The sequence below is a fragment of the Aythya ferina genome (genome assembly GCF_964211825.1).
Source record: "Aythya ferina genome assembly, contig: HAP1_SCAFFOLD_77, whole genome shotgun sequence".
Classification (NCBI taxonomy): Eukaryota; Metazoa; Chordata; class Aves; order Anseriformes; family Anatidae; genus Aythya; species Aythya ferina.
The window spans coordinates 273196-299847 of record NW_028181434.1 but is presented as its reverse complement, the minus strand read 5'-3'; the positions used below and the strand labels follow the sequence as shown (position 1 = coordinate 299847).

At 46.9% G+C, this 26652-nt stretch overlaps 3 long non-coding RNA genes across 3 annotated transcripts in view; 1 reads left to right on the top strand and 2 right to left on the bottom strand.

The window, feature by feature from the left end:
• Positions 1 to 25232, bottom strand: part of LOC311428416 — a 122999-nt gene extending 97767 nt beyond the window's left edge. The window contains exon 1 of the long non-coding RNA XR_014687716.1: positions 25162 to 25232. This is a non-coding gene — a long non-coding RNA (uncharacterized lncRNA). The remainder of the gene's footprint in view (positions 1 to 25161) is intronic.
• Positions 15515 to 16105, top strand: LOC311428423. Its single transcript, XR_014687723.1, has 2 exons — positions 15515 to 15589; positions 15721 to 16105. It is a non-coding gene; the product is annotated as an uncharacterized lncRNA (long non-coding RNA).
• On the bottom strand, positions 21669 to 22259 carry LOC311428420. Its single transcript, XR_014687720.1, has 2 exons — positions 22185 to 22259; positions 21669 to 22053 (listed from the first exon to the last, which is right to left on the bottom strand). It is a non-coding gene; the product is annotated as an uncharacterized lncRNA (long non-coding RNA).
• Positions 25233 to 26652: the final 1420 nt, after the last annotated feature.

Genomic DNA, 26652 nt, shown 5'->3' with positions numbered 1-26652 from the left:
CACGGATCCAATCCCAAAACCACTCTAAACGTACCTGATGTTCTCCAAATCCAAATGTCCACTCCCAAACACCATAAAACCCATTAGGAACTCAACGAAACCCAACGGAAACCCCAAAACACGTCAAAAACACCCCAAAAAAGAACTGAATCAGAAGAAAAAAACACCAAAAACTATGAATTTCCCCGCAAAACCACCCTAAACTCACCTGATCTTCTTCAAAACCCACAATCCACTCCCATTTCCCTTAAGGACCAATGAGAATCCAACTAAAACCCAACGGACACCCCAAAACAAGTCAAAAACACCCCAAACAAGAACAGGATAACCCCTAAAAAAGAAAGAAAACCCCAAAAAAACATAGATCCACCCCAAAACCACACTAAACCTACCTGATGTTCTCCAAATCCCAAAGTCCACTCCCAACAAACTTAAAACCCATTAGGAACTCAACAAAACGCAACGGAAACCCCAAAACATGTCAAAAACACCACAAAAAAAAAGCGGGATCACCCCCAAAACCGAAAGAAAACCCTAAAAGCCGTTGATCCACCCCAAAAGTCCCCCTAAACCTACCTGATGTTCTCCAATACACACAATTTACCCGTTTTCACCATGATGAACAACAAGAACCCAACAAAAACCAACGGAGACCCCAAAACACATCAAAAACACCCCAAAAAATAACTGAACCAGAAGAAAAAACACCAAAAACTATGAATTTCCCCGCAAAACCACCCTAAACTCACCTGATCTTCTTCAAAACCCACAATCCACTCCCATTTCCCTTAAGGACCAACGAGAATCCAACTAAAACCCAACGGAGACCCCAAAACAAGTCAAAAACACCCCAAAAAAGAATGGGATAACCCCCCAAAACGAAAGAAAACCCCAAAAAAATGGATCCACCCCAAAACGACACTAAACCTACCTGATGTTCTCCAAAACACGCAAGTTAAACTTTTCCAACATGATGAAAAACAAGAACCCAACAAAACCCAACAGAGACATCAAAACATGTCAAAAACACCCCAAAAAAGAACGGGATCACCCCCAAAACTGGAAGAAAATTCCCCCCCCAAAAATTTACAATTTTCACCATGATGACCAACATGAACCAAACGAAAACCCAAAAGGAGACACCAAAACACGTCAAAAACACCCCAAAAAAGAAAGGGATCACCCATAAACTGGAAGAAAATCCCCAAAAAGCACAGATCCAATCCCAAAACCAGCCTAAACCTACCTGATGTTCTCCAAAACCCACAAATTTACCCTTTTCCACCATGATGACCACGGAAAACGCAACGAAACCCAATGGAGACCCCAAAACACGTCAAAAACACCCCCAAAATGAATTGGATCACCCCCCCCCATAAAAAAAAAAAAAAACAGAAGAAAACCCCATATATCATGAATCCACCCCAAAAGTCCCCCTAAACCTACCTGAAGTTCTCCAAAACCCACAATTTACACTTTTCCACCATGATGACCACGGAAAACCCAACGAAACCCAACGAAGAATCCAAAACACGTCAGAAACACCCCAAAAATGAATTCGATCACCCCAAAACTGGAACAAAATCCCCCAAAACCATAGATCCACCCCAAAAACACCCTAAATCTACCTGATGTTCTCCAAAACCCACAATTTACACTTTTCCACCATGATGACCACGGAAAACCCAACAAAACCCAACTGAGACCACAAAACACGTTAAAAACACGCCGAAAAACAACTGGATCACTAGAAAAAACAGAAGAAAACCCTAAAAACCATGAATCTGCCCCAAAAGTCCTCATAAACCTACCTGATGTTCTCCAAAACCCACAATTTACACTTTTCCACCATGATGACCACGGAAAACCCAACGAAACCCAACGGAGAACCCAAAACACGTCAAAAACACCCCAAACAAGAACAGGATCACCCCCAAAACCAAAGAAAACCCCAAAAAGCACGGATCCAATCCCAAAACCACTCTAAACGTACCTGATGTTCTCCAAATCCAAATGTCCACTCCCAAACACCATAAAACCCATTAGGAACTCAACGAAACCCAACGGAAACCCCAAAACACGTCAAAAACACCCCAAAAAAGAACTGAATCAGAAGAAAAAAACACCAAAAACTATGAATTTCCCCGCAAAACCACCCTAAACTCACCTGATCTTCTTCAAAACCCACAATCCACTCCCATTTCCCTTAAGGACCAATGAGAATCCAACTAAAACCCAACGGACACCCCAAAACAAGTCAAAAACACCCCAAACAAGAACAGGATAACCTCTAAAAAAGAAAGAAAACCCCAAAAAAACATAGATCCAACCCAAAACCACACTAAACCTACCTGATGTTCTCCAAATCCCAAAGTCCACTCCCAACAAACTTAAAACACATTAGGAAATCAACAAAACGCAACGGAAACCCCAAAACATGTCAAAAACACCACAAAAAAAAAAGCGGGATCACCCCCAAAACCGAAAGAAAACCCTAAAAGCCGTTGATCCACCCCAAAAGTCCCCCTAAACCTACCTGATGTTCTCCAATACCCACAATTTACCCGTTTTTACCATGATGAACAACAAGAACCCAACAAAAACTAACGGAGACCCCAAAACATGTCAAAAACACCCCAAAAAATAACTGAATCAGAAGAAAAAACACCAAAAACTATGAATTTCCCCGCAAAACCACCCTAAACTCACCTGATCTTCTTCAAAACCCACAATCCACTCCCATTTCCCTTAAGGACCAACGAGAATCCAACTAAAACCCAACGGAGATCCCAAAACAAGTCAAAAACACCCCAAACAAGAACGGAATCACGCCCTAAACTGGAAGAAAATCCCCAAAAAACATAGATCCACCCCAAAACGACACTAAACCTACCTGATGTTCTCCAAAACACGCAAGTTAAACTTTTCCAACATGATGAAAAACAAGAACCCAACAAAACCCAACAGAGACCCCAAAACATGTCAAAAACACCCCAAAAAAGAACGGGATCACCCCCAAAACTGGAAGAAAATTCCCCCCCCAAAAATTTACAATTTTCACCATGATGACCAACATGAACCAAACGAAAACCCAAAAGGAGACACCAAAACACGTCAAAAACACCCCAAAAAAGAAAGGGATCACCCATAAACTGGAAGAAAATCCCCAAAAAGCACAGATCCAATCCCAAAACCAGACTAAACCTACCTGATGTTCTCCAAAACCCACAAATTTACCCTTTTCCACCATGATGACCATGGAAAACCCAACGAAACCCAATGGAGACAAAAAACATGTCAAAAAAAAAAAAAAAAAAAACAACAAAAAAGAACAGGATCTCCCCAAAAAACAGAAGAAAAACCCAAATGCCATAGATCCACCCCAAAAGTCCCCCTAAGCCTACCTGATGTTCTCCAAAACCAACAATTTACCCTTTTTCACAATGATGACCAACGAGAACCCAACAAAACCCAACGGACAACCCCAAAACACGTCAAAAACACCCCAAAAAAGAACAGGATCACCCCAAAAAAACAGAAGAAAACCCCAAATACCATGAATCCACCCCAAAAGTCCCCCTAAACCTACCTGAAGTTCTCCAAAACCCACAATTTACCCTTTTCCACCAAGATGCCAACAGAAAACCCAACAAAACCCAACAGAGACATCAAAACATGTCAAAAACACCCCAAAAAAGAACGGGATCACCCCCAAAACTGGAAGAAAATTCCCCCCCCAAAAATTTACAATTTTCACCATGATGACCAACATGAACCAAACGAAAACCCAAAAGGAGACACCAAAACACGTCAAAAACACCCCAAAAAAGAAAGGGATCACCCATAAACTGGAAGAAAATCCCCAAAAAGCACAGATCCAATCCCAAAACCAGACTAAACCTACCTGATGTTCTCCAAAACCCACAAATTTACCCTTTTCCACCATGATGACCATGGAAAACCCAACGAAACCCAATGGAGACAAAAAACATGTCAAAAAAAAAAAAAAAAAAAAAACAACAAAAAAGAACAGGATCTCCCCAAAAAACAGAAGAAAAACCCAAATGCCATAGATCCACCCCAAAAGTCCCCCTAAGCCTACCTGATGTTCTCCAAAACCCACAATTTACCCTTTTTCACAATGATGACCAACGAGAACCCAACAAAACCCAACGGACAACCCCAAAACACGTCAAAAACACCCCAAAAAAGAACAGGATCACCCCAAAAAAACAGAAGAAAACCCCAAATACCATGAATCCACCCCAAAAGTCCCCCTAAACCTACCTGAAGTTCTCCAAAACCCACAATTTACCCTTTTCCACCAAGATGCCAACAGAAAACCCAACAAAACCCAACAGAGACATCAAAACATGTCAAAAACACCCCAAAAAAGAACGGGATAACCCCCAAAACTGGAAGAAAATCCCCAAAAAGCATGGATCCAATCCCAAAACCACCCTAAACCTACCTGATCTTCTCCAAATCCCAAAGTCCACTCCCAACCACCATAAAACCCATTAGGAACTCAACAAAACGCAACAGAAACCCCAAAACACCTCAAAAACACCCCAAAAGCAAACCGGATAAGAAGAAAATACGTGATTTAACCCCAAGAAAACCCTTAAACCTACCTGATCTTCTCCAAATCCCAAAATCCACTCCCACCCACCATAAAACCCATTAGGAACTCAACAAAACGCAACGGAAACCCCAAAACACGTCAAAAACACCCCAAAAAAGAACTGGATCAGAAGAAAAAAAAAACCAAAACTATGCATTTCCCTCCCAAATCACCCTAAACTCACCTGATCTTCTTCAAAACCCACAATCCACTCCCATTTAGCTTAACGACCAACGAGAACCCAACAAAACCCAACGGAGACCCCAAAAACGTCAAAAACACCCCAAAAAAGAACTGGTTCAACCCCAACAACGAAAGAAAACCCCAAAAGCCATAGATCCACACCAAAAATCCCCCTAAACCAACCTGAAGTTCTCCAAAACCCACAATTTACACTTTTCCACATTGATGACCATGGAAAACCCAACGAAACCCAACGGAGACCACAAAACACATCAAAAAAAAAAAAAAAAAAAAAAAAAGAAAGGGATCACCCCCAAAATTGGAAGAAAATCCTTCAAAATCATAGATCCACCCCAAAACCACCCTAAACCTACCTGATGATCTCCAAAACCCACAATTTACAATTTTCCACCACCATGACCATGGAAAACCCAACGAAACCCAACGGAGACCCCAAAAGAAGTCAAAAACACCCAAAACAAGAACGGGATAAACCCTAAAAACGAAAGAAAACCCCAAAAGCCATAGATCCACACCAAAAGTCCCCCTAAACCTACCTGATGTTCTCCAAAAGCCACAATTTACACTTTTTCACCAGGATGACCAACATGAACCAAACGAAAACCCAAAACGAGACACCAAAACACGTCAAAAACACCCCAAAAATAAAGGGATCACCCATAAACTGGAAGAAAATCCCCAAAAAGCACGGATCCAATCCCAAAACCACCCTAAACCTACCTGATGTTCTCCAAAACCCACAATTTACCATTTTCCACCACGATGACCAACGAGTACACAACAAAACCCAACGGAGACCCCCAAACACCTCAAAAATTTCCCAAAAAAGAACGGGACCACCCCAAGAAACAGAAGAAAACACCAAAAAACATGACTCTGCCCCAAAAGTCCCCCTAAACCTACCTGATGTTCTCCAAAAGCCACAATTTACACTTTTTCACCATGATGACCAACAAGAACCCAACTAAAACCCAACGGAGACCCCAAAACACGTCATAAACACCCCAAAAAGAACAGGATCACCCAAAAAAAAACAGAAGAAAAGACCAAATACCATGAATCCACCCCCAAATTCCCCTAAACCTACCTGAAGTTCTCTAAAACCCACAATTTACAATTTTCCACCACCATGACCACGGAAAACCCAAGGAATACCAACGGAGACCCCAAAACACGTCAAAAACACCCCAAAAAAGAACGGGATCACCCCCAAAAACAAAAGAAAATCCCCCAAAACCATAGATCCAATCCCAAAACCAACCTAAACCTACCTGATGTTCTCCAAAACCAACAATTTACCCTTTTCCACCATGATGACCACGGAAAACGCAACGAAACCCAATGGAGACCCCAAAACACGTCAAAAACACCCCCAAAATGAATTGGATCACCCCCCCCCAAAAAAAAAAAAAAAAAAAAAAAAAAAGAAGAAAACCCCATATATCATGAATCCACCCCAAAAGTCCCCCTAAACCTACCTGATGTTCTCCAAAACCCACAATTTACACTTTTCCACCATGATGACCACGGAAAACCCAACGAAACCCAACGGAGAACCCAAAACACGTCAAAAACACCCCAAACAAGAACAGGATCACCCCCAAAACCAAAGAAAACCCCAAAAAGCACGGATCCAATCCCAAAACCACTCTAAACGTACCTGATGTTCTCCAAATCCAAATGTCCACTCCCAAACACCATAAAACCCATTAGGAACTCAACGAAACCCAACAGAAACCCCAAAACACGTCAAAAACACCCCAAAAAAGAACTGAATCAGAAGAAAAAACACCAAAAACTATGAATTTCCCCGCAAAACCACCCTAAACTCACCTGATCTTCTTCAAAACCCACAATCCACTCCCATTTCCCTTAAGGACCAACGAGAATCCAACTAAAACCCAACGGAGACCCCAAAACAAGTCAAAAACACCCCAAAAAAGAATGGGATAACCCCCCAAAACGAAAGAAAACCCCCAAAAAATAGATCCACCCCAAAACGACACTAAACCTACCTGATGTTCTCCAAATCCCAAAGTCCACTCCCAACAAACTTAAAACACATTAGGAAATCAACAAAACGCAACGGAAACCCCAAAACATGTCAAAAACACCACAAAAAAAAAGCGGGATCACCCCCAAAACCGAAAGAAAACCCTAAAAGCCGTTGATCCACCCCAAAAGTCCCCCTAAACCTACCTGATGTTCTCCAATACACACAATTTACCCGTTTTCACCATGATGAACAACAAGAACCCAACAAAAACCAACGGAGACCCCAAAACACATCAAAAACACCCCAAAAAATAACTGAACCAGAAGAAAAAACACCAAAAACTATGAATTTCCCCGCAAAACCACCCTAAACTCACCTGATCTTCTTCAAAACCCACAATCCACTCCCATTTCCCTTAAGGACCAACGAGAATCCAACTAAAACCCAACGGAGACCCCAAAACAAGTCAAAAACACCCCAAAAAAGAATGGGATAACCCCCCAAAACGAAAGAAAACCCCCAAAAAATAGATCCACCCCAAAACGACACTAAACCTACCTGATGTTCTCCAAAACACGCAAGTTAAACTTTTCCAACATGATGAAAAACAAGAACCCAACAAAACCCAACAGAGACCCCAAAACATGTCAAAAACACCCCAAAAAAGAACGGGATCACCCCCAAAACTGGAAGAAAATTCCCCCTCCAAAAATTTACAATTTTCACCATGATGACCAACATGAACCAAACGAAAACCCAAAAGGAGACACCAAAACACGTCAAAAACACCCCAAAAAAGAACGGGATCACCCATAAACTGGAAGAAAATCCCCAAAAAGCACAGATCCAATCCCAAAACCAGCCTAAACCTACCTGATGTTCTCCAAAACCCACAAATTTACCCTTTTCCACCATGATGACCACGGAAAACGCAACGAAACCCAATGGAGACCCCAAAACACGTCAAAAACACCCCCAAAATGAATTGGATCACCCCCCCCCAAAAAAAAAAAAAAAAAAAAACAGAAGAAAACCCCATATATCATGAATCCACCCCAAAAGTCCCCCTAAACCTACCTGATGTTCTCCAAAACCCACAATTTACCCTTTTCCACCATGATGACCACGGAAAACCCAACGAAACCCAACGAAGAATCCAAAACACGTCAGAAACACCCCAAAAATGAATTCGATCACCCCAAAACTGGAACAAAATCCCCCAAAACCATAGATCCACCCCAAAAACACCCTAAATCTACCTGATGTTCTCCAAAACCCACAATTTACACTTTTCCACCATGATGACCACGGAAAACCCAACAAAACCCAACTGAGACCACAAAACACGTCAAAAACACGCCGAAAACCAACTGGATCACTAGAAAAAAACAGAAGAAAACCCTAAAAACCATGAATCTGCCCCAAAAGTCCTCATAAACCTACCTGATGTTCTCCAAAACCCACAATTTACACTTTTCCACCATGATGACCACGGAAAACCCAACGAAACCCAACGGAGAACCCAAAACACGTCAAAAACACCCCAAACAAGAACAGGATCACCCCCAAAACCAAAGAAAACCCCAAAAAGCACGGATCCAATCCCAAAACCACTCTAAACGTACCTGATGTTCTCCAAATCCAAATGTCCACTCCCAAACACCATAAAACCCATTAGGAACTCAACGAAACCCAACGGAAACCCCAAAACACGTCAAAAACACCCCAAAAAAGAACTGAATCAGAAGAAAAAACACCAAAAACTATGAATTTCCCCGCAAAACCACCCTAAACTCACCTGATCTTCTTCAAAACCCACAATCCACTCCCATTTCCCTTAAGGACCAATGAGAATCCAACTAAAACCCAACGGACACCCCAAAACAAGTCAAAAACACCCCAAACAAGAACAGGATAACCCCTAAAAAAGAAAGAAAACCCCAAAAAAACATAGATCCACCCCAAAACCACACTAAACCTACCTGATGTTCTCCAAATCCCAAAGTCCACTCCCAACAAACTTAAAACACATTAGGAAATCAACAAAACGCAACGGAAACCCCAAAACATGTCAAAAACACCACAAAAAAAAAGCGGGATCACCCCCAAAACCGAAAGAAAACCCTAAAAGCCGTTGATCCACCCCAAAAGTCCCCCTAAACCTACCTGATGTTCTCCAATACACACAATTTACCCGTTTTCACCATGATGAACAACAAGAACCCAACAAAAACCAACGGAGACCCCAAAACACATCAAAAACACCCCAAAAAATAACTGAACCAGAAGAAAAAACACCAAAAACTATGAATTTCCCCGCAAAACCACCCTAAACTCACCTGATCTTCTTCAAAACCCACAATCCACTCCCATTTCCCTTAAGGACCAACGAGAATCCAACTAAAACCCAACGGAGACCCCAAAACAAGTCAAAAACACCCCAAAAAAGAATGGGATAACCCCCCAAAACGAAAGAAAACCCCCAAAAAATAGATCCACCCCAAAACGACACTAAACCTACCTGATGTTCTCCAAAACACGCAAGTTAAACTTTTCCAACATGATGAAAAACAAGAACCCAACAAAACCCAACAGAGACCCCAAAACATGTCAAAAACACCCCAAAAAAGAACGGGATCACCCCCAAAACTGGAAGAAAATTCCCCCCCCAAAAATTTACAATTTTCACCATGATGACCAACATGAACCAAACGAAAACCCAAAAGGAGACACCAAAACACGTCAAAAACACCCCAAAAAAGAAAGGGATCACCCATAAACTGGAAGAAAATCCCCAAAAAGCACAGATCCAATCCCAAAACCAGCCTAAACCTACCTGATGTTCTCCAAAACCCACAAATTTACCCTTTTCCACCATGATGACCACGGAAAACGCAACGAAACCCAATGGAGACCCCAAAACACGTCAAAAACACCCCCAAAATGAATTGGATCACCCCCCCCCAAAAAAAAAAAAAAAAAAAAACAGAAGAAAACCCCATATATCATGAATCCACCCCAAAAGTCCCCCTAAACCTACCTGATGTTCTCCAAAACCCACAATTTACACTTTTCCACCATGATGACCACGGAAAACCCAACGAAACCCAACGAAGAATCCAAAACACGTCAGAAACACCCCAAAAATGAATTCGATCACCCCAAAACTGGAACAAAATCCCCCAAAACCATAGATCCACCCCAAAAACACCCTAAATCTACCTGATGTTCTCCAAAACCCACAATTTACACTTTTCCACCATGATGACCACGGAAAACCCAACAAAACCCAACTGAGACCACAAAACACGTCAAAAACACGCCGAAAAACAACTGGATCACTAGAAAAAACAGAAGAAAACCCTAAAAACCATGAATCTGCCCCAAAAGTCCTCATAAACCTACCTGATGTTCTCCAAAACCCACAATTTACACTTTTCCACCATGATGACCACGGAAAACCCAACGAAACCCAACGGAGAACCCAAAACACGTCAAAAACACCCCAAACAAGAACAGGATCACCCCCAAAACCAAAGAAAACCCCAAAAAGCACGGATCCAATCCCAAAACCACTCTAAACGTACCTGATGTTCTCCAAATCCAAATGTCCACTCCCAAACACCATAAAACCCATTAGGAACTCAACGAAACCCAATGGAAACCCCAAAACACGTCAAAAACACCCCAAAAAAGAACTGAATCAGAAGAAAAAACACCAAAAACTATGAATTTCCCCGCAAAACCACCCTAAACTCACCTGATCTTCTTCAAAACCCACAATCCACTCCCATTTCCCTTAAGGACCAATGAGAATCCAACTAAAACCCAACGGACACCCCAAAACAAGTCAAAAACACCCCAAACAAGAACAGGATAACCCCTAAAAAAGAAAGAAAACCCCAAAAAAACATAGATCCACCCCAAAACCACACTAAACCTACCTGATGTTCTCCAAATCCCAAAGTCCACTCCCAACAAACTTAAAACACATTAGGAAATCAACAAAACGCAACGGAAACCCCAAAACATGTCAAAAACACCACAAAAAAAAAGCGGGATCACCCCCAAAACCGAAAGAAAACCCTAAAAGCCGTTGATCCACCCCAAAAGTCCCCCTAAACCTACCTGATGTTCTCCAATACACACAATTTACCCGTTTTCACCATGATGAACAACAAGAACCCAACAAAAACCAACGGAGACCCCAAAACACATCAAAAACACCCCAAAAAATAACTGAATCAGAAGAAAAAACACCAAAAACTATGAATTTCCCCGCAAAACCACCCTAAACTCACCTGATCTTCTTCAAAACCCACAATCCACTCCCATTTCCCTTAAGGACCAACGAGAATCCAACTAAAACCCAACGGAGACCCCAAAACAAGTCAAAAACACCCCAAAAAAGAATGGGATAACCCCCCAAAACGAAAGAAAACCCCCAAAAAATAGATCCACCCCAAAACGACACTAAACCTACCTGATGTTCTCCAAAACACGCAAGTTAAACTTTTCCAACATGATGAAAAACAAGAACCCAACAAAACCCAACAGAGACCCCAAAACATGTCAAAAACACCCCAAAAAAGAACGGGATCACCCCCAAAACTGGAAGAAAATTCCCCCCCCAAAAATTTACAATTTTCACCATGATGACCAACATGAACCAAACGAAAACCCAAAAGGAGACACCAAAACACGTCAAAAACACCCCAAAAAAGAACGGGATCACCCATAAACTGGAAGAAAATCCCCAAAAAGCACAGATCCAATCCCAAAACCAGCCTAAACCTACCTGATGTTCTCCAAAACCCACAAATTTACCCTTTTCCACCATGATGACCACGGAAAACGCAACGAAACCCAATGGAGACCCCAAAACACGTCAAAAACACCCCCAAAATGAATTGGATCACCCCCCCCCCAAAAAAAAAAAAAAAAAAAAAACAGAAGAAAACCCCATATATCATGAATCCACCCCAAAAGTCCCCCTAAACCTACCTGATGTTCTCCAAAACCCACAATTTACACTTTTCCACCATGATGACCACGGAAAACCCAACGAAACCCAACGAAGAATCCAAAACACGTCAGAAACACCCCAAAAATGAATTCGATCACCCCAAAACTGGAACAAAATCCCCCAAAACCATAGATCCACCCCAAAAACACCCTAAATCTACCTGATGTTCTCCAAAACCCACAATTTACACTTTTCCACCATGATGACCACGGAAAACCCAACAAAACCCAACTGAGACCACAAAACACGTCAAAAACACGCCGAAAAACAACTGGATCACTAGAAAAAACAGAAGAAAACCCTAAAACCCATGAATCTGCCCCAAAAGTCCTCATAAACCTACCTGATGTTCTCCAAAACCCACAATTTACACTTTTCCACCATGATGACCACGGAAAACCCAACGAAACCCAACGGAGAACCCAAAACACGTCAAAAACACCCCAAACAAGAACAGGATCACCCCCAAAACCAAAGAAAACCCCAAAAAGCACGGATCCAATCCCAAAACCACTCTAAACGTACCTGATGTTCTCCAAATCCAAATGTCCACTCCCAAACACCATAAAACCCATTAGGAACTCAACGAAACCCAACGGAAACCCCAAAACACGTCAAAAACACCCCAAAAAAGAACTGAATCAGAAGAAAAAACACCAAAAACTATGAATTTCCCCGCAAAACCACCCTAAACTCACCTGATCTTCTTCAAAACCCACAATCCACTCCCATTTCCCTTAAGGACCAATGAGAATCCAACTAAAACCCAACGGACACCCCAAAACAAGTCAAAAACACCCCAAACAAGAACAGGATAACCCCTAAAAAAGAAAGAAAACCCCAAAAAAACATAGATCCACCCCAAAACCACACTAAACCTACCTGATGTTCTCCAAATCCCAAAGTCCACTCCCAACAAACTTAAAACACATTAGGAAATCAACAAAACGCAACGGAAACCCCAAAACATGTCAAAAACACCACAAAAAAAAAGCGGGATCACCCCCAAAACCGAAAGAAAACCCTAAAAGCCGTTGATCCACCCCAAAAGTCCCCCTAAACCTACCTGATGTTCTCCAATACACACAATTTACCCGTTTTCACCATGATGAACAACAAGAACCCAACAAAAACCAACGGAGACCCCAAAACACATCAAAAACACCCCAAAAAATAACTGAACCAGAAGAAAAAACACCAAAAACTATGAATTTCCCCGCAAAACCACCCTAAACTCACCTGATCTTCTTCAAAACCCACAATCCACTCCCATTTCCCTTAAGGACCAACGAGAATCCAACTAAAACCCAACGGAGACCCCAAAACAAGTCAAAAACACCCCAAAAAAGAATGGGATAACCCCCCAAAACGAAAGAAAACCCCAAAAAAATGGATCCACCCCAAAACGACACTAAACCTACCTGATGTTCTCCAAAACACGCAAGTTAAACTTTTCCAACATGATGAAAAACAAGAACCCAACAAAACCCAACAGAGATCCCAAAACATGTCAAAAACACCCCAAAAAAGAACGGGATCACCCCCAAAACTGGAAGAAAATTCCCCCCCAAAAAATTTACAATTTTCACCATGATGACCAACATGAACCAAACGAAAACCCAAAAGGAGACCCAAAAACACATCAAAAACACCCCAAAAAAGAACGGGATCACCCCAAAAAAAAACAGAAAAAAAAACCAAATACCATGATTCCACCCCAAAAGTCCCCCTAAACTTACCTGATGTTCTCCAAAACCCACAATTTACACTTTTCCACCATGATGACCACGGAAAACCCAATGAAACCCAACGGAGAACCCAAAACACGTCAAAAACTCGCCGAAAAACAACTGGATCACTAGAAAAAAAACAGAAGAAAACCCTAAAAACCTTGAATCTGCCCCAAAAGTCCTCATAAACCTACCTGATGTTCTCCAAAACCCACAATTTACACTTTTCCACCATGATGACCATGGAAAACCCAACGAAACCCAACGGTTTTAAGAAAATTAAGCAAAAGAATTTTCATAGTGTCTAGGCAAGCATTATGCAGCTCCTTACTTCAGACGGGAGCTTTCGCAACTCCCGCTCCTCAAACAGAACTCCTTGTTTTTATAATACAAAAGACAATGAGCAAACATTTATGGTGTATTACCCTAAGTTTTTGGGTTAGGGTTTTTTGCGTCTTAATGTTTTGGGGTTAGGGTTTGGAGCGCCCTAAGTTTTTGGGCTAGGGCTTTGAGCATTCCTAACGTTTTGGGTTGGGTTTGGGTTTTGAGCATCCTAAGATTTTGGGTTGGGGGTTTTAGGCATAGGTCTTCAGGGGTTTAGTGTGGTAAATAGTTTGGGTTAGGTCTGTAGGGGTTTCGAGGTTTTTTTGGATGTTAGGGCTTGAGGCTTTTTTTGTAAGGGCGGTGAGGGTTCCAGTGAGTGCTGGTAAATGCAGTTCTCGAGCACTCGGCCTGTGATTGGCCATGCTGGCTGTGCGGGGAATGCTGGTAGGTGTAGTTTTCCGGCACTGGGAGGCCATGTTGTGTGCCCAGAGCATGCCGGGAGATGTAGTTCTCGGGACTCCGGACTTCCGGGAGGCCATGTTGCGTACCCAGAGTATGCCGGGAAATGTAGTTTTCGGATTCGGGACTTCCGGGAGGCCATGTTGAATGCCCAGAGCATACCGGGAGATGTAGTTCTCGGGAACTAGGGTTAGGGGCTAGGGCTGGGGCTAGAGTTAGGGTTTCGGGTGAGGGTTGGGGTTGGGGGTTATTGTTAGGGTTAGTGGTTTAGGGTTAGGCTTAGAAGGTTATGGTTAGGGATAGGTTAGGGGTAGGTTTAGAGGGTTAGGGTAAGGGTTAGGGGTTAGGGGTTGGGACTGTGGTTAGGCTTAGGGTAAGGGTTAGGGTGAGGGTATTAGGGTTAGGGTTCGGGTTCAGATTAGGGTAAGGGTTAGGGCAAAGGTAAGTGTTAGGGTAAGGCTAAGGGTAAGGCTTAGGGTGAGGATAAGGTTTAGGGAAAGGGTTAGGTTTAGGGTAAGGGTAGGGTAAGGATTAGGGTAAGGGGAAGGATTAGGGTTAGGTTTAGGGTAAGAATAAGGGTAAGCTAATGGTTAGGATAAGGGTAAGGGTTAGGGTAAAGGTTTTCATTTCTTAAAGCTGAAACGCAGTATGCAATCTGGGACGTCACAGCCAGAGCTGCCTATGGCAAGGTGAGAGAGGAAAAGATGGAGCAGATGTTCTACTCCTAGTTTTTTCTTTTTACGTAAATAAAAGTTTGAGCTAATTCCAGTTGGAAGAGTTCCAATTACTTGCTTGGTCATAATGTCTTTTAATATTGAAAGCTGCAGCAAAAGCGTGGGGATTTTTGCTTCTAGAAACACCCTAGTTCTCTTGTCTGCACTATGCATGCTTTTGAGCTAAAACTGATTAAAAAATAAAAAGAAAAATCACACACACACACAAAAAAAAAGAAAAAAAAAAAAAAAAAAACCACCACAGCTGCTGCTGCTGCTCTCTTCCTACTTCCTTGTGCTTTGCCCCTACCCTTCCCAGGTGATTGGATTTGGGTGCTAGTCGGGGCCAAATGGTATGTGAGTCCCAGGCATCCCCTCAGAGAGCTCATTCTGCTTGGGCTGCTCTTTGGGGTGTTTGTTTTTCCTTCGGTCAGTTGCAGGCTTCTTCAGGTGGATGAGAGTTTATGGACTGATGCGTTTCCAAGTAGCGAGGGGTACGCACATCTTTTTGAGGTAACAGCTAGTAGGATCTGTTAGAATAAACTAATGTAGTATTGATGCCTTTATTGCATGCAGTTCTTTATCAGGTGAGTAACTGTTGCGAGTAACTGAAGTCAATGTTACTTGGTGTGTTTGCTATGCAGTGCCTGTGCGGACTATTGCACGAGACACAGCTTTCTGACATCTGGCCCAGCAACTACTAAATAAGGGGAGGGGAGAAGCTGAAGAACGACCAAAGGACAAAGCCTGGGAGGAAGACTACGAGCCTTCAGTACGAGCGGCCCCCAGAGGGACCACCGGAGACTGATAACGCCTGCACCAGTGGGAGGGTTTGGATTCTGGGAACTAATTAGAATAACCCTGCCTTTTGTAGAAGTAGTAATGAATATGTATTAGCCTAGCAGCATAAAAACCAGCCGCCTGATGTAACTTGTGTGCGTCTTGGTGGAGCAGAGACTCCTGGCGCACCCAGCGCTGCTTGCTTACCTCTATTCCTTTAATAAATCATAAACATTAATTGTAAGCCTATTTGGGACTCGGTCATTTATTACAAGTGGGACCTCCCGATGGGTGGAAGCTGTCGGGATAGCTCGGGATGCTGAGGCGTGGTGCTGCAAGGAGGTTGGTGGTCGGTGGCGCCCTGGGGCAGGCCGAATTGGGAGGGGGCGAGGCGGCGGGTGGTCGGTGGCTTCTGTGGAAAAGGCGCTTGTATGGGGGGGCTGCGCATTCAAAGGAACCTTGACAGGCTGCAGATAGGGGCAGGCAGGAACCTTTTGAAGTTCAGGAGAGGGAAATGCCAAGCCCTACCCCTAGGGAGAAACACCTCTGTTTACCAGCACTGGCTAGCTCGATACTGAATAAGCATTTCTTCATGGAAGGGGTGTTTTGCTATTAGAACAGGCTGCCCGGGGAAGTGGTAAGAGACCCGATCCTTAAAAGTATTGAAGAGACATGTGGACATAGCCCGGGAGTCCGGCCTCCGGCAGGGCGGGAGCTGGCTCTTCCGAGCCCCTGTGCTCCGGCCTTGTGCGACGCGTTTGCAAGCAGCACCGGGTGCCGGGTCCGACATCGGACGGTTCGGGGACGGCGATTCCGGGGCCGTCGGCTAGCGGGGGCCGGCTATGTCGTGTCCCGGGGATCCGACTTCAGGGGGCGTGGGGGCCGGCCGTGCAGTGAAGCGGGGGGCTGGCGTCCGCCGGCTTCCCAGAGAGCGGGCTTTCGGTCCCGTGCGGTTCGGTGGCCGGCCGTCCCGAAACCCTGGGCACCGGTCTTGTGCTAGACTCAGCGGGCTCCGGGGCCGAAGTCGGCTTCTCGGGGCCGGCGGTCGCCGTGTCCAGGTGTCCCGCCTCGGGCGGCGCGGGGCCGGCTGTCCCTAGCAGCTGGGTTCCCACGAGCTTCTGGGCTCCCAAGCGTCGCCCAAGACCGGACCCCAGAGAATCGGGACTAGCACAAGCGTCTCCCGACAACGGAGCCCAGGGGCTTGCGAGGGTCAGATTCCGCGCCCCGGGATAGAGAAACGGGGAGCGCGGGTCGGCCGGCCGCAGCTTCGCACGGGACCGAACCCCCTGTCTCCGGCACGGCCAGACCCCGAGCCGGCAGACAGCAGCCTCCCGCTTCACGGCACAGTCGGCCCCCAACCCGCCCGAGTTCTGATCGCCGGGACACGGGACAGCCGGCCGCGCCGCCCGAGGCCGGACACCTGGAGCCCGGGACCGCCGTCCCTGACAAAGCCAAAGTCGGACCCGGACCCCGCTGCGGCTAGCACACGCGTCGCCCAGGACCGCAGCCTAGGACCTCGGGACGGTCGCATCCCGCGCCTCCGGCGGGAGCTACCCGGGAGGGCAGGACGGCCTGCCGCAGCTCCGCAAGAGACCGAACCTGCTGGATTCAGGGACGGCCGACTCACGGTTCGTCGCCCGACTTCGGACCCACGGGACAGCCGGCACCCGCGCCGCCGGAGGCCGGACACACGGGCCTCGGCATCGCCGTCCCCGAACCGCACGAAGTCACACACGGTCTCCGGTGCGTCCAGCACACGCATCGCAAAGACCGGAGCCCAGATTATAGGATCAGCCAGCCCCGCGCCGCCCGAGGTCGGACCGGGAACCCGGTGCGCTTGGCACATGCGTCGCCCAAGAACGGCGCCCAGGGCCGCGGGATGGTCGTGCGTCACGCAGCCCGAGTTCGGACCCCCGGAACACAGGACAACTGGCACCCGCGCCACCGGAGGACAGAATCCTGTGCCCCGGGATTGTGTTGTACTTTCTCCCCCTCCCTCTTTGAGGAGAGGGGGAGTGAGGGAGCGGTTGTGGTGGAGCTCGGCTGCCCACCTGAGTAAAACCACCACAGTCCTTTTTGGTGCCCAACGTGGGGCTCGAGGGTTGAGATAACAGTAGTATTGATTGAAGTATTTACAACTAACATATTGGTTGTCATAATGCTCGGTTTTCTGGTAATACTTTTCTGTGTGGATATGTTGTATGTAGCCCACTCTCTGTTTTCTTTTTTCCTTTACATCCGATCGGAGAAAATGTTGAAGTCTGTGCTTGTTTTTTTAACATGTTGTGCTGTAACATACTGGCCTTCAGTTTGGTTTGGTATTCAAGCCCGGCATTGTTATCCTCCTGGTCTCCTGGAGATTATATTATTGACAATATTAAGAATTACAGTGCCTTCTTTTTTGCCCCCAGCAGTCAATCAGTGAATAATATCGGGTGTGGTGTCTTCTACTTTTCTCCCTGTGGGCTAACTACAGCAGCCTTTCAGTATCTTGGATACCCCTGATGAGATATTATCCTCATATACTAGGTCTAGTGTTTGTCTTCTTCCCCAAGGCAAAGCAGTTTATTAAGAATATTATCCAAGGACTTGTCCCCAGACAAAGTTGTGGGTGGCAAGGTGTGTGGGGGGATTTGGGCAGGTACCTATCACGGTTTTCTCCTCTAATGGTTCTAAATTTCACCCCTGAACAAGTACAAAATCCAAGAAAGTTGGTAGAATGTTTGAAAAATGTATGCCCTGACCCTGGCAATACTAGAGAACTCCACCAGCTGGCTGCACTCTGCTGGGGTCTGGCTTACGCCTATCAGATGTCAATTAACATTGCCCAGCACCCTCAAGGGGATAGGGAGGTTCTTGAATTTGATGATGAGACAGCACACACTGTGACCACCCCAGAGGACCGACCATCTTTGGTATCAGTCGCCCCCGTAGTAAAGACAAAACAGTGGAAACGGAGATCAGGTCGTTTAGTAAGGGAAGGAGCGCCTCCTATGGATGAGGGAGAAGAGGAAAAGGCAAGCGGCTCTAAAGCAGCGTTATCACGGCAACATCACGAAGAAGAGACTGAAATCATAGATGAATCAGAAACTACTCGGTCTCTATCCTTGAGTGAGCTGCGAGAAATACGAAAAGCCTTCAGTCGCCGTCCAGGTGAGCACATCCTCACTTGGCTGCTTCGACGCTGGGATAGTGGGGCCAATACCCAACAGCTAGAAGGCAACGAAGCCAAGCAGCTGGGATCCCACAAGCCTCTGGGAAGATTGAGAGGTACAATGGACTGTTAAAAACTATGCTGCGAGCATTGGGTGCTGCGACATGGAAACATTAGGAAATAAACCTACCAGAGGCCACTTGGTTACTTAACAACAGGGGGTCTGAAAGCCGTGCTGGTCCTGCTGAAACAAAACCCCTACACACTGTGGGAGAAGCTAAAGTCATTGTAGTGCATGTGGGAAAGTGGATGGGGAAGGCGGTGTGGGTTGCCCCTGCCATGGGAAAAGGCAAACCCACTCGTGGGATTGTCTTTGCCCAAGGTCCAGGGTATACCTGGTGGGTGATGCAGAAAGATGGGGATATCAAGTGTGTGCCTCAAGGAGATTTAACACTGGGAGAAAATTAATCTGTCATCCAAGTTATGTGTTGTAGGAGGACACTGCAGAACCAATGAAAGGTCAACTTTGCAAGGAACCAGGCAAGTGCAACAGTGATGTGAGCTAAGCTGGTGCTGGTGTCAAGAAAACCAACTTCGCCTGCTCTGAGTGACCACTTTGACAGATGATGGTGAAACCATCAACAGTTTTTAGGAGCATTTTGGGAAAAGACCTATAGAATAAAGAGAAGTACAGACATAAAAATGCTTCAATGGACAGAAAACTATGGTGATGAGACCATCTATATACTAAACTGTACCTGATTGTGACAAAAATGTTATGGAATAAGGGGTGGAAGTTGTGTTGCGTCTGTCTGAGCTGGAGTCACCGTTTCCCTGCAGCAGCCCGCACAGTGCTGTACTCTGCACTCGTAGCTGGAACAACACTGAAATCACTCCAGTGTTGTGCCTATTGCTGCATAGTGCTGGCACAGCATCAGGACTCTTTCCAAGTCCCTAAGAGCCAGGCACGGGTGCCGGCTGTCCCGTGTTCCGGGGGTCCGAACTCGGGCTGCGTGACGCACGACCATCCCGCGGCCCTGGGCGCCGTTCTTGGGCGACGCATGTGCCAAGCGCACCGGGTTCCCGGTCCGACCTCGGGCGGCGCGGGGCTGGCTGATCCTATAATCTGGGCTCCGGTCTTTGCGATGCGTGTGCTGGACGCACCGGAGACCGTGTGTGACTTCGTGCGGTTCGGGGACGGCGATGCCGAGGCCCGTGTGTCCGGCCTCCGGCGGCGCGGGTGCCGGCTGTCCCGTGGGTCCGAAGTCGGGCGACGAACCGTGAGTCGGCCGTCCCTGAATCCAGCAGGTTCGGTCTCTTGCGGAGCTGCGGCAGGCCGTCCTGCCCTCCCGGGTAGCTCCCGCCGGAGGCGCGGGATGCGACCGTCCCGAGGTCCTAGGCTGCGGTCCTGGGCGACGCGTGTGCTAGCCGCAGCGGGGTCCGGGTCCGACTTTGGCTTTGTCAGGGACGGCGGTCCCGGGCTCCAGGTGTCCGGCCTCGGGCGGCGCGGCCGGCTGTCCCGTGTCCCGGCGATCAGAACTCGGGCGGGTTGGGGGCCGACTGTGCCGTGAAGCGGGAGGCTGCTGTCTGCCGGCTCGGGGTCTGGCCGTGCCGGAGACAGGGGGTTCGGTCCCGTGCGAAGCTGCGGCCGGCCGACCCGCGCTCCCCGTTTCTCTATCCCGGGGCGCGGAATCTGACCCTCGCAAGCCCCTGGGCTCCGTTGTCGGGAGACGCTTGTGCTAGTCCCGATTCTCTGGGGTCCGGTCTTGGGCGACGCTTGGGAGCCCAGAAGCTCGTGGGAACCCAGCTGCTAGGGACAGCCGGCCCCGCGCCGCCCGAGGCGGGACACCTGGACACGGCGACCGCCGGCCCCGAGAAGCCGACTTCGGCCCCGGAGCCCGCTGAGTCTAGCACAAGACCGGTGCCCAGGGTTTCGGGACGGCCGGCCACCGAACCGCACGGGACCGAAAGCCCGCTCTCTGGGAAGCCGGCGGACGCCAGCCCCCCGCTTCACTGCACGGCCGGCCCCCACGCCCCCTGAAGTCGGATCCCCGGGACACGACATAGCCGGCCCCCGCTAGCCGACGGCCCCGGAATCGCCGTCCCCGAACCGTCCGATGTCGGACCCGGCACCCGGTGCTGCTTGCAAACGCGTCGCACAAGGCCGGAGCACAGGGGCTCGGAAGAGCCAGCTCCCGCCCTGCCGGAGGCCGGACTCCCGGGCTATGTCCACATGTCTCTTCAATACTTTTAAGGATCGGGTCTCTTACCACTTCCCCGGGCAGCCTGTTCTAATAGCAAAACACCCCTTCCATGAAGAAATGCTTATTCAGTATCGAGCTAGCCAGTGCTGGTAAACAGAGGTGTTTCTCCCTAGGGGTAGGGCTTGGCATTTCCCTCTCCTGAACTTCAAAAGGTTCCTGCCTGCCCCTATCTGCAGCCTGTCAAGGTTCCTTTGAATGCGCAGCCCCCCCATACAAGCGCCTTTTCCACAGAAGCCACCGACCACCCGCCGCCTCGCCCCCTCCCAATTCGGCCTGCCCCAGGGCGCCACCGACCACCAACCTCCTTGCAGCACCACGCCTCAGCATCCCGAGCTATCCCGACAGCTTCCACCCATCGGGAAGTCCCACTTGTAATAAATGACCGAGTCCCAAATAGGCTTACAATTAATGTTTATGATTTATTAAAGGAATAGAGGTAAGCAAGCAGCGCTGGGTGCGCCAGGAGTCTCTGCTCCACCAAGACGCACACAAGTTACATCAGGCGGCTGGTTTTTATGCTGCTAGGCTAATACATATTCATTACTACTTCTACAAAAGGCAGGGTTATTCTAATTAGTTCCCAGAATCCAAACCCTCCCACTGGTGCAGGCGTTATCAGTCTCCGGTGGTCCCTCTGGGGGCCGCTCGTACTGAAGGCTCGTAGTCTTCCTCCCAGGCTTTGTCCTTTGGTCGTTCTTCAGCTTCTCCCCTCCCCTTATTTAGTAGTTGCTGGGCCAGATGTCAGAAAGCTGTGTCTCGTGCAATAGTCCGCACAGGCACTGCATAGCAAACACACCAAGTAACATTGACTTCAGTTACTCGCAACAGTTACTCACCTGATAAAGAACTGCATGCAATAAAGGCATCAATACTACATTAGTTTATTCTAACAGATCCTACTAGCTGTTACCTCAAAAAGATGTGCGTACCCCTCGCTACTTGGAAACGCATCAGTCCATAAACTCTCATCCACCTGAAGAAGCCTGCAACTGACCGAAGGAAAAACAAACACCCCAAAGAGCAGCCCAAGCAGAATGAGCTCTCTGAGGGGATGCCTGGGACTCACATACCATTTGGCCCCGACTAGCACCCAAATCCAATCACCTGGGAAGGGTAGGGGCAAAGCACAAGGAAGTAGGAAGAGAGCAGCAGCAGCAGCTGTGGTGGTTTTTTTTTTTTGTTTTTTTTTTTTTTTTGTGTGTGTGTGTGATTTTTCTTTTTATTTTTTAATCAGTTTTAGCTCAAAAGCATGCATAGTGCAGACAAGAGAACTAGGGTGTTTCTAGAAGCAAAAATCCCCATGCTTTTGCTGCAGCTTTCAATATTAAAAGACATTATGACCAAGCAAGTAATTGGAACTCTTCCAACTGGAATTAGCTCAAACTTTTATTTACGTATAAAGAAAAAACTAGGAGTAGAACATCTGCTCCATCTTTTCCTCTCTCACCTTGCCATAGGCAGCTCTGGCTGTGACGTCCCAGATTGCATACTGCGTTTCAGCTTTAAGAAATGAAAACCTTTACCCTAACCCTTACCCTTATCCTAACCATTAGCTTACCCTTATTCTTACCCTAAACCTAACCCTAATCCTTCCCCTTACCCTAATCCTTACCCTACCCTTACCCTAAACCTAACCCTTTCCCTAAACCTTATCCTCACCCTAAGCCTTACCCTTAGCCTTACCCTAACACTTACCTTTGCCCTAACCCTTACCCTAATCTGAACCCGAACCCTAACCCTAATACCCTCACCCTAACCCTTACCCTAAGCCTAACCACAGTCCCAACCCCTAACCCCTAACCCTTACCCTAACCCTCTAAACCTACCCCTAACCTATCCCTAACCATAACCTTCTAAGCCTAACCCTAAACCACTAACCCTAACAATAACCCCCAACCCCAACCCTCACCCGAAACCCTAACTCTAGCCCCAGCCCTAGCCCCTAACCCTAGTTCCCGAGAACTACATCTCCCGGTATGCTCTGGGCATTCAACATGGCCTCCCGGAAGTCCCGAATCCGAAAACTACATTTCCCGGCATACTCTGGGTACGCAACATGGCCTCCCGGAAGTCCGGAGTCCCGAGAACTACATCTCCCGGCATGCTCTGGGCACACAACATGGCCTCCCAGTGCCGGAAAACTACACCTACCAGCATTCCCCGCACAGCCAGCATGGCCAATCACAGGCCGAGTGCTCGAGAACTGCATTTACCAGCACTCACTGGAACCCTCACCGCCCTTACAAAAAAAGCCTCAAGCCCTAACATCCAAAAAAACCTCGAAACCCCTACAGACCTAACCCAAACTATTTACCACACTAAACCCCTGAAGACCTATGCCTAAAACCCCCAACCCAAAATCTTAGGATGCTCAAAACCCAAACCCAACCCAAAACGTTAGGAATGCTCAAAGCCCTAGCCCAAAAACTTAGGGCGCTCCAAACCCTAACCCCAAAACATTAAGACGCAAAAAACCCTAACCCAAAAACTTAGGGTAATACACCATAAATGTTTGTTCATTGTCTTATCTGTAGCAAATAGCATAGGCTGAGTCGAGGATCTCAGTACAGTAGCATTATTATTCGAGATTACAATGGCGGGTGTCCCACAAGCAGGAGGCTGCCTACTAATTCCATACACAGTTTATACACTTTTTTTTTCTGCCGAGGACCGGGACCCTCCCCTGTTTCCCCTTTAACTGTGCTATTCAAGGTTCATAATCTAGCTGGTGCTTCACAGAAAATACACAGCTGCTGGCCTGTTACAAGTCACATTTCTTTTGAGGTTTTTACTCTTTGAGGTGGTAATGTTTCTTACGCCGTGATTTCCACCTAATTGCTGTAAGGATTCTGGTTGTCTGCGTTTTACAAGCTTGTCTGTTATAATAAATAAAAGTCCCAAATAGAATTACAATCAAAGTTTACAATTCACTGAATGAATAGAGGTAAGCAAACAGTGCTGGGTACGCCGGGAGTCTCTGCTCCACCAAGACGCGCACCAGTTATACACCAGATACCTCCCTTAAGGGATATAGAGAAGCCCTCTCAGATACGTCCGTCCTACTTCTCCTGCATGCGGCCGGAGGTCGGTCTAATTCTGGTGCTGTTGGTGGTGGAAGCTGGGGCAACGGTGGTACTGGTGGCGATACCACAGCCACCGGAGGGGGAGCCGCCGGGGGTGGATTGTTAGGATATGGAGGTGGTAGCTTATCCAACGGCTCACGTTTATCTTCTTTTTCATGTTCTTCTTGTTCTTCAAATTTCTTACCTGCTTTTAGTGTAAATATTGAGGCTGGAAAAGGACCTGAAGTCTTCCTGATCCATAATCCTGCATAATCACTTTCTTCCTGGCTAAAAGGTTCCTTTGAATTAACATGGATATTTAAGGCCTGGCAAATCCAGTCTTCGAAGGATCCAAAAACAGGCCAAAAGACATGTAGTCTTAAAGGCTCCTTTGGCCATTCTGTCACACAATACTGGACCATTTTTAATTTACTTTTTCCTTTTCTGGGGTCCCTATCATTCCAATTTCGAATCGTTATTCCTAATGGACTTTCTGGTGGTATGACTGGTAATTTGCTCCCTTTCTTCTGGTCTCTGGTCTTTGATTTTGTCTGACCCATCTAGGAATTTTACTCTGGCAATTCCCACAGCCCTTGGTTACCTTAGTAAGAGTGTCTTGCAGGGGGTCGAGGACCTATCACACACCCACAAATCCTATAGGAATCCCTTCGGTCCTTCACCGGCCAAGTCCCTCGAGGGAGATTGGAACCGCGGTTAGAAGACCTCCACAATCGCTTCAGAACTAAGTTCCATCTCAGTCACACTCTTACACACACAGGCAACCGAACCCCACCCAACCGAACGGTATACGCTTTAAATGCTTACGACTCCGTCATCTTCGTTCGGATCTTCACACACACAGTTACGGGCAAAATATAGTGCTGCAGCTGGCAAGGGAGCTGAAAAAAAGAATCAGAAACTTTGCTTACCTTTGTTCAGGTTCAAGATGCCATTAGTTCCGACCTGACTCAAACAGCAGCCACCAAATGGTGGGGGTGCCTCTCCTAGATCAAACCAGAAATCAGGAACCAAAGCCCTCCCGGACGAGCGCCCGCTTGTAATAAATGACTGGGTCCCAAATAGGATTGCAATTGAAATTTACAATTTATTAATTGAATAGAGGTAAGCAAGCAGCGCTGGGTGCGCCAGGAGTCTCTGCTCCACCAAGACGCACACAAGTTACATCAGGCGGCTGGTTTTTATGCTGCTAGGCTAATACATATTCATTACTACTTCTACAAAAGGCAGGGTTATTCTAATTAGTTCCCAGAATCCAAACCCTCCCACTGGTGCAGGCGTTATCAGTCTCCGGTGGTCCCTCTGGGGGCCGCTCGTACTGAAGGCTCGTAGTCTTCCTCCCAGGCTTTTCTCTTGTCCATCTCCTTTGTCCATCTTGGCTGGATGGCAGACACTTGCATAGTGTCCCATGCAACAGTTGTAATAGTTAGCAGTTATTCTGAAACCCCTTTGTTCTCTTATCCCCTATTGACCCGAATTGCTGGACCATTCCTTTGCAAGATTCAAGAACTATATATATTAACCCCTCTGGTTTTCTCAGACTTTTCATCATATCATGCGGCCCTAGCATTGTTCCATATTGACACGAATCAGATGAACTCATTTCACACTGTTAAGCTGTCTTATCACTGCAAGCATATCTCAATACCACCTTCCTTCCCTCTACAGGATGTAACTGCGCAAAAACAACATTTTTATTCCCACAACCTTGATCCCCTTACCCTGAAATCCTTATTCCCCTTAAACCTAACAACTCTAACCACAACCCTAACCCTTATTATCAACCCCCTAACGCTAATGACACTGACCTTAATCCAAACCCCAAACTGCCCCCAACCCCACACAACCAACAACGAAACACACACACACAAAGATGGAAACTACAAAAAAGGCAAAACCCACGATACAGGCCCCAAATCACAAATACGCAACCAAAATGCTACAGAAAAGCCCCAGATGCAGGCCCCAAATGCTACTGCTAGGCCTCAAAAGCTCAAGATGCATCCCAAAGCAAAAATGCAGACCCCAAACGTTACAGAAAAGCCCCCAAACCCAGGCTGCACAAGTCTACAAGCAGGCCCCAAACTGCCAACAGAAGCAGGCACCAACCACACCCAGATGCAGACCCCAACTGCCCACAAGCAGCTCCTACCCCACCACCCCCTCCCAAGAACTGGACTCCACCCAGACACTGGCCCAAGACCCGGACCCGACCCCCGCCAACCTCCCTACCCTCCCCCCGACACAGGTGTACAAGCAGCTCACAACCCGCCCCTTCAGAGACCGGTCCCACTCCCC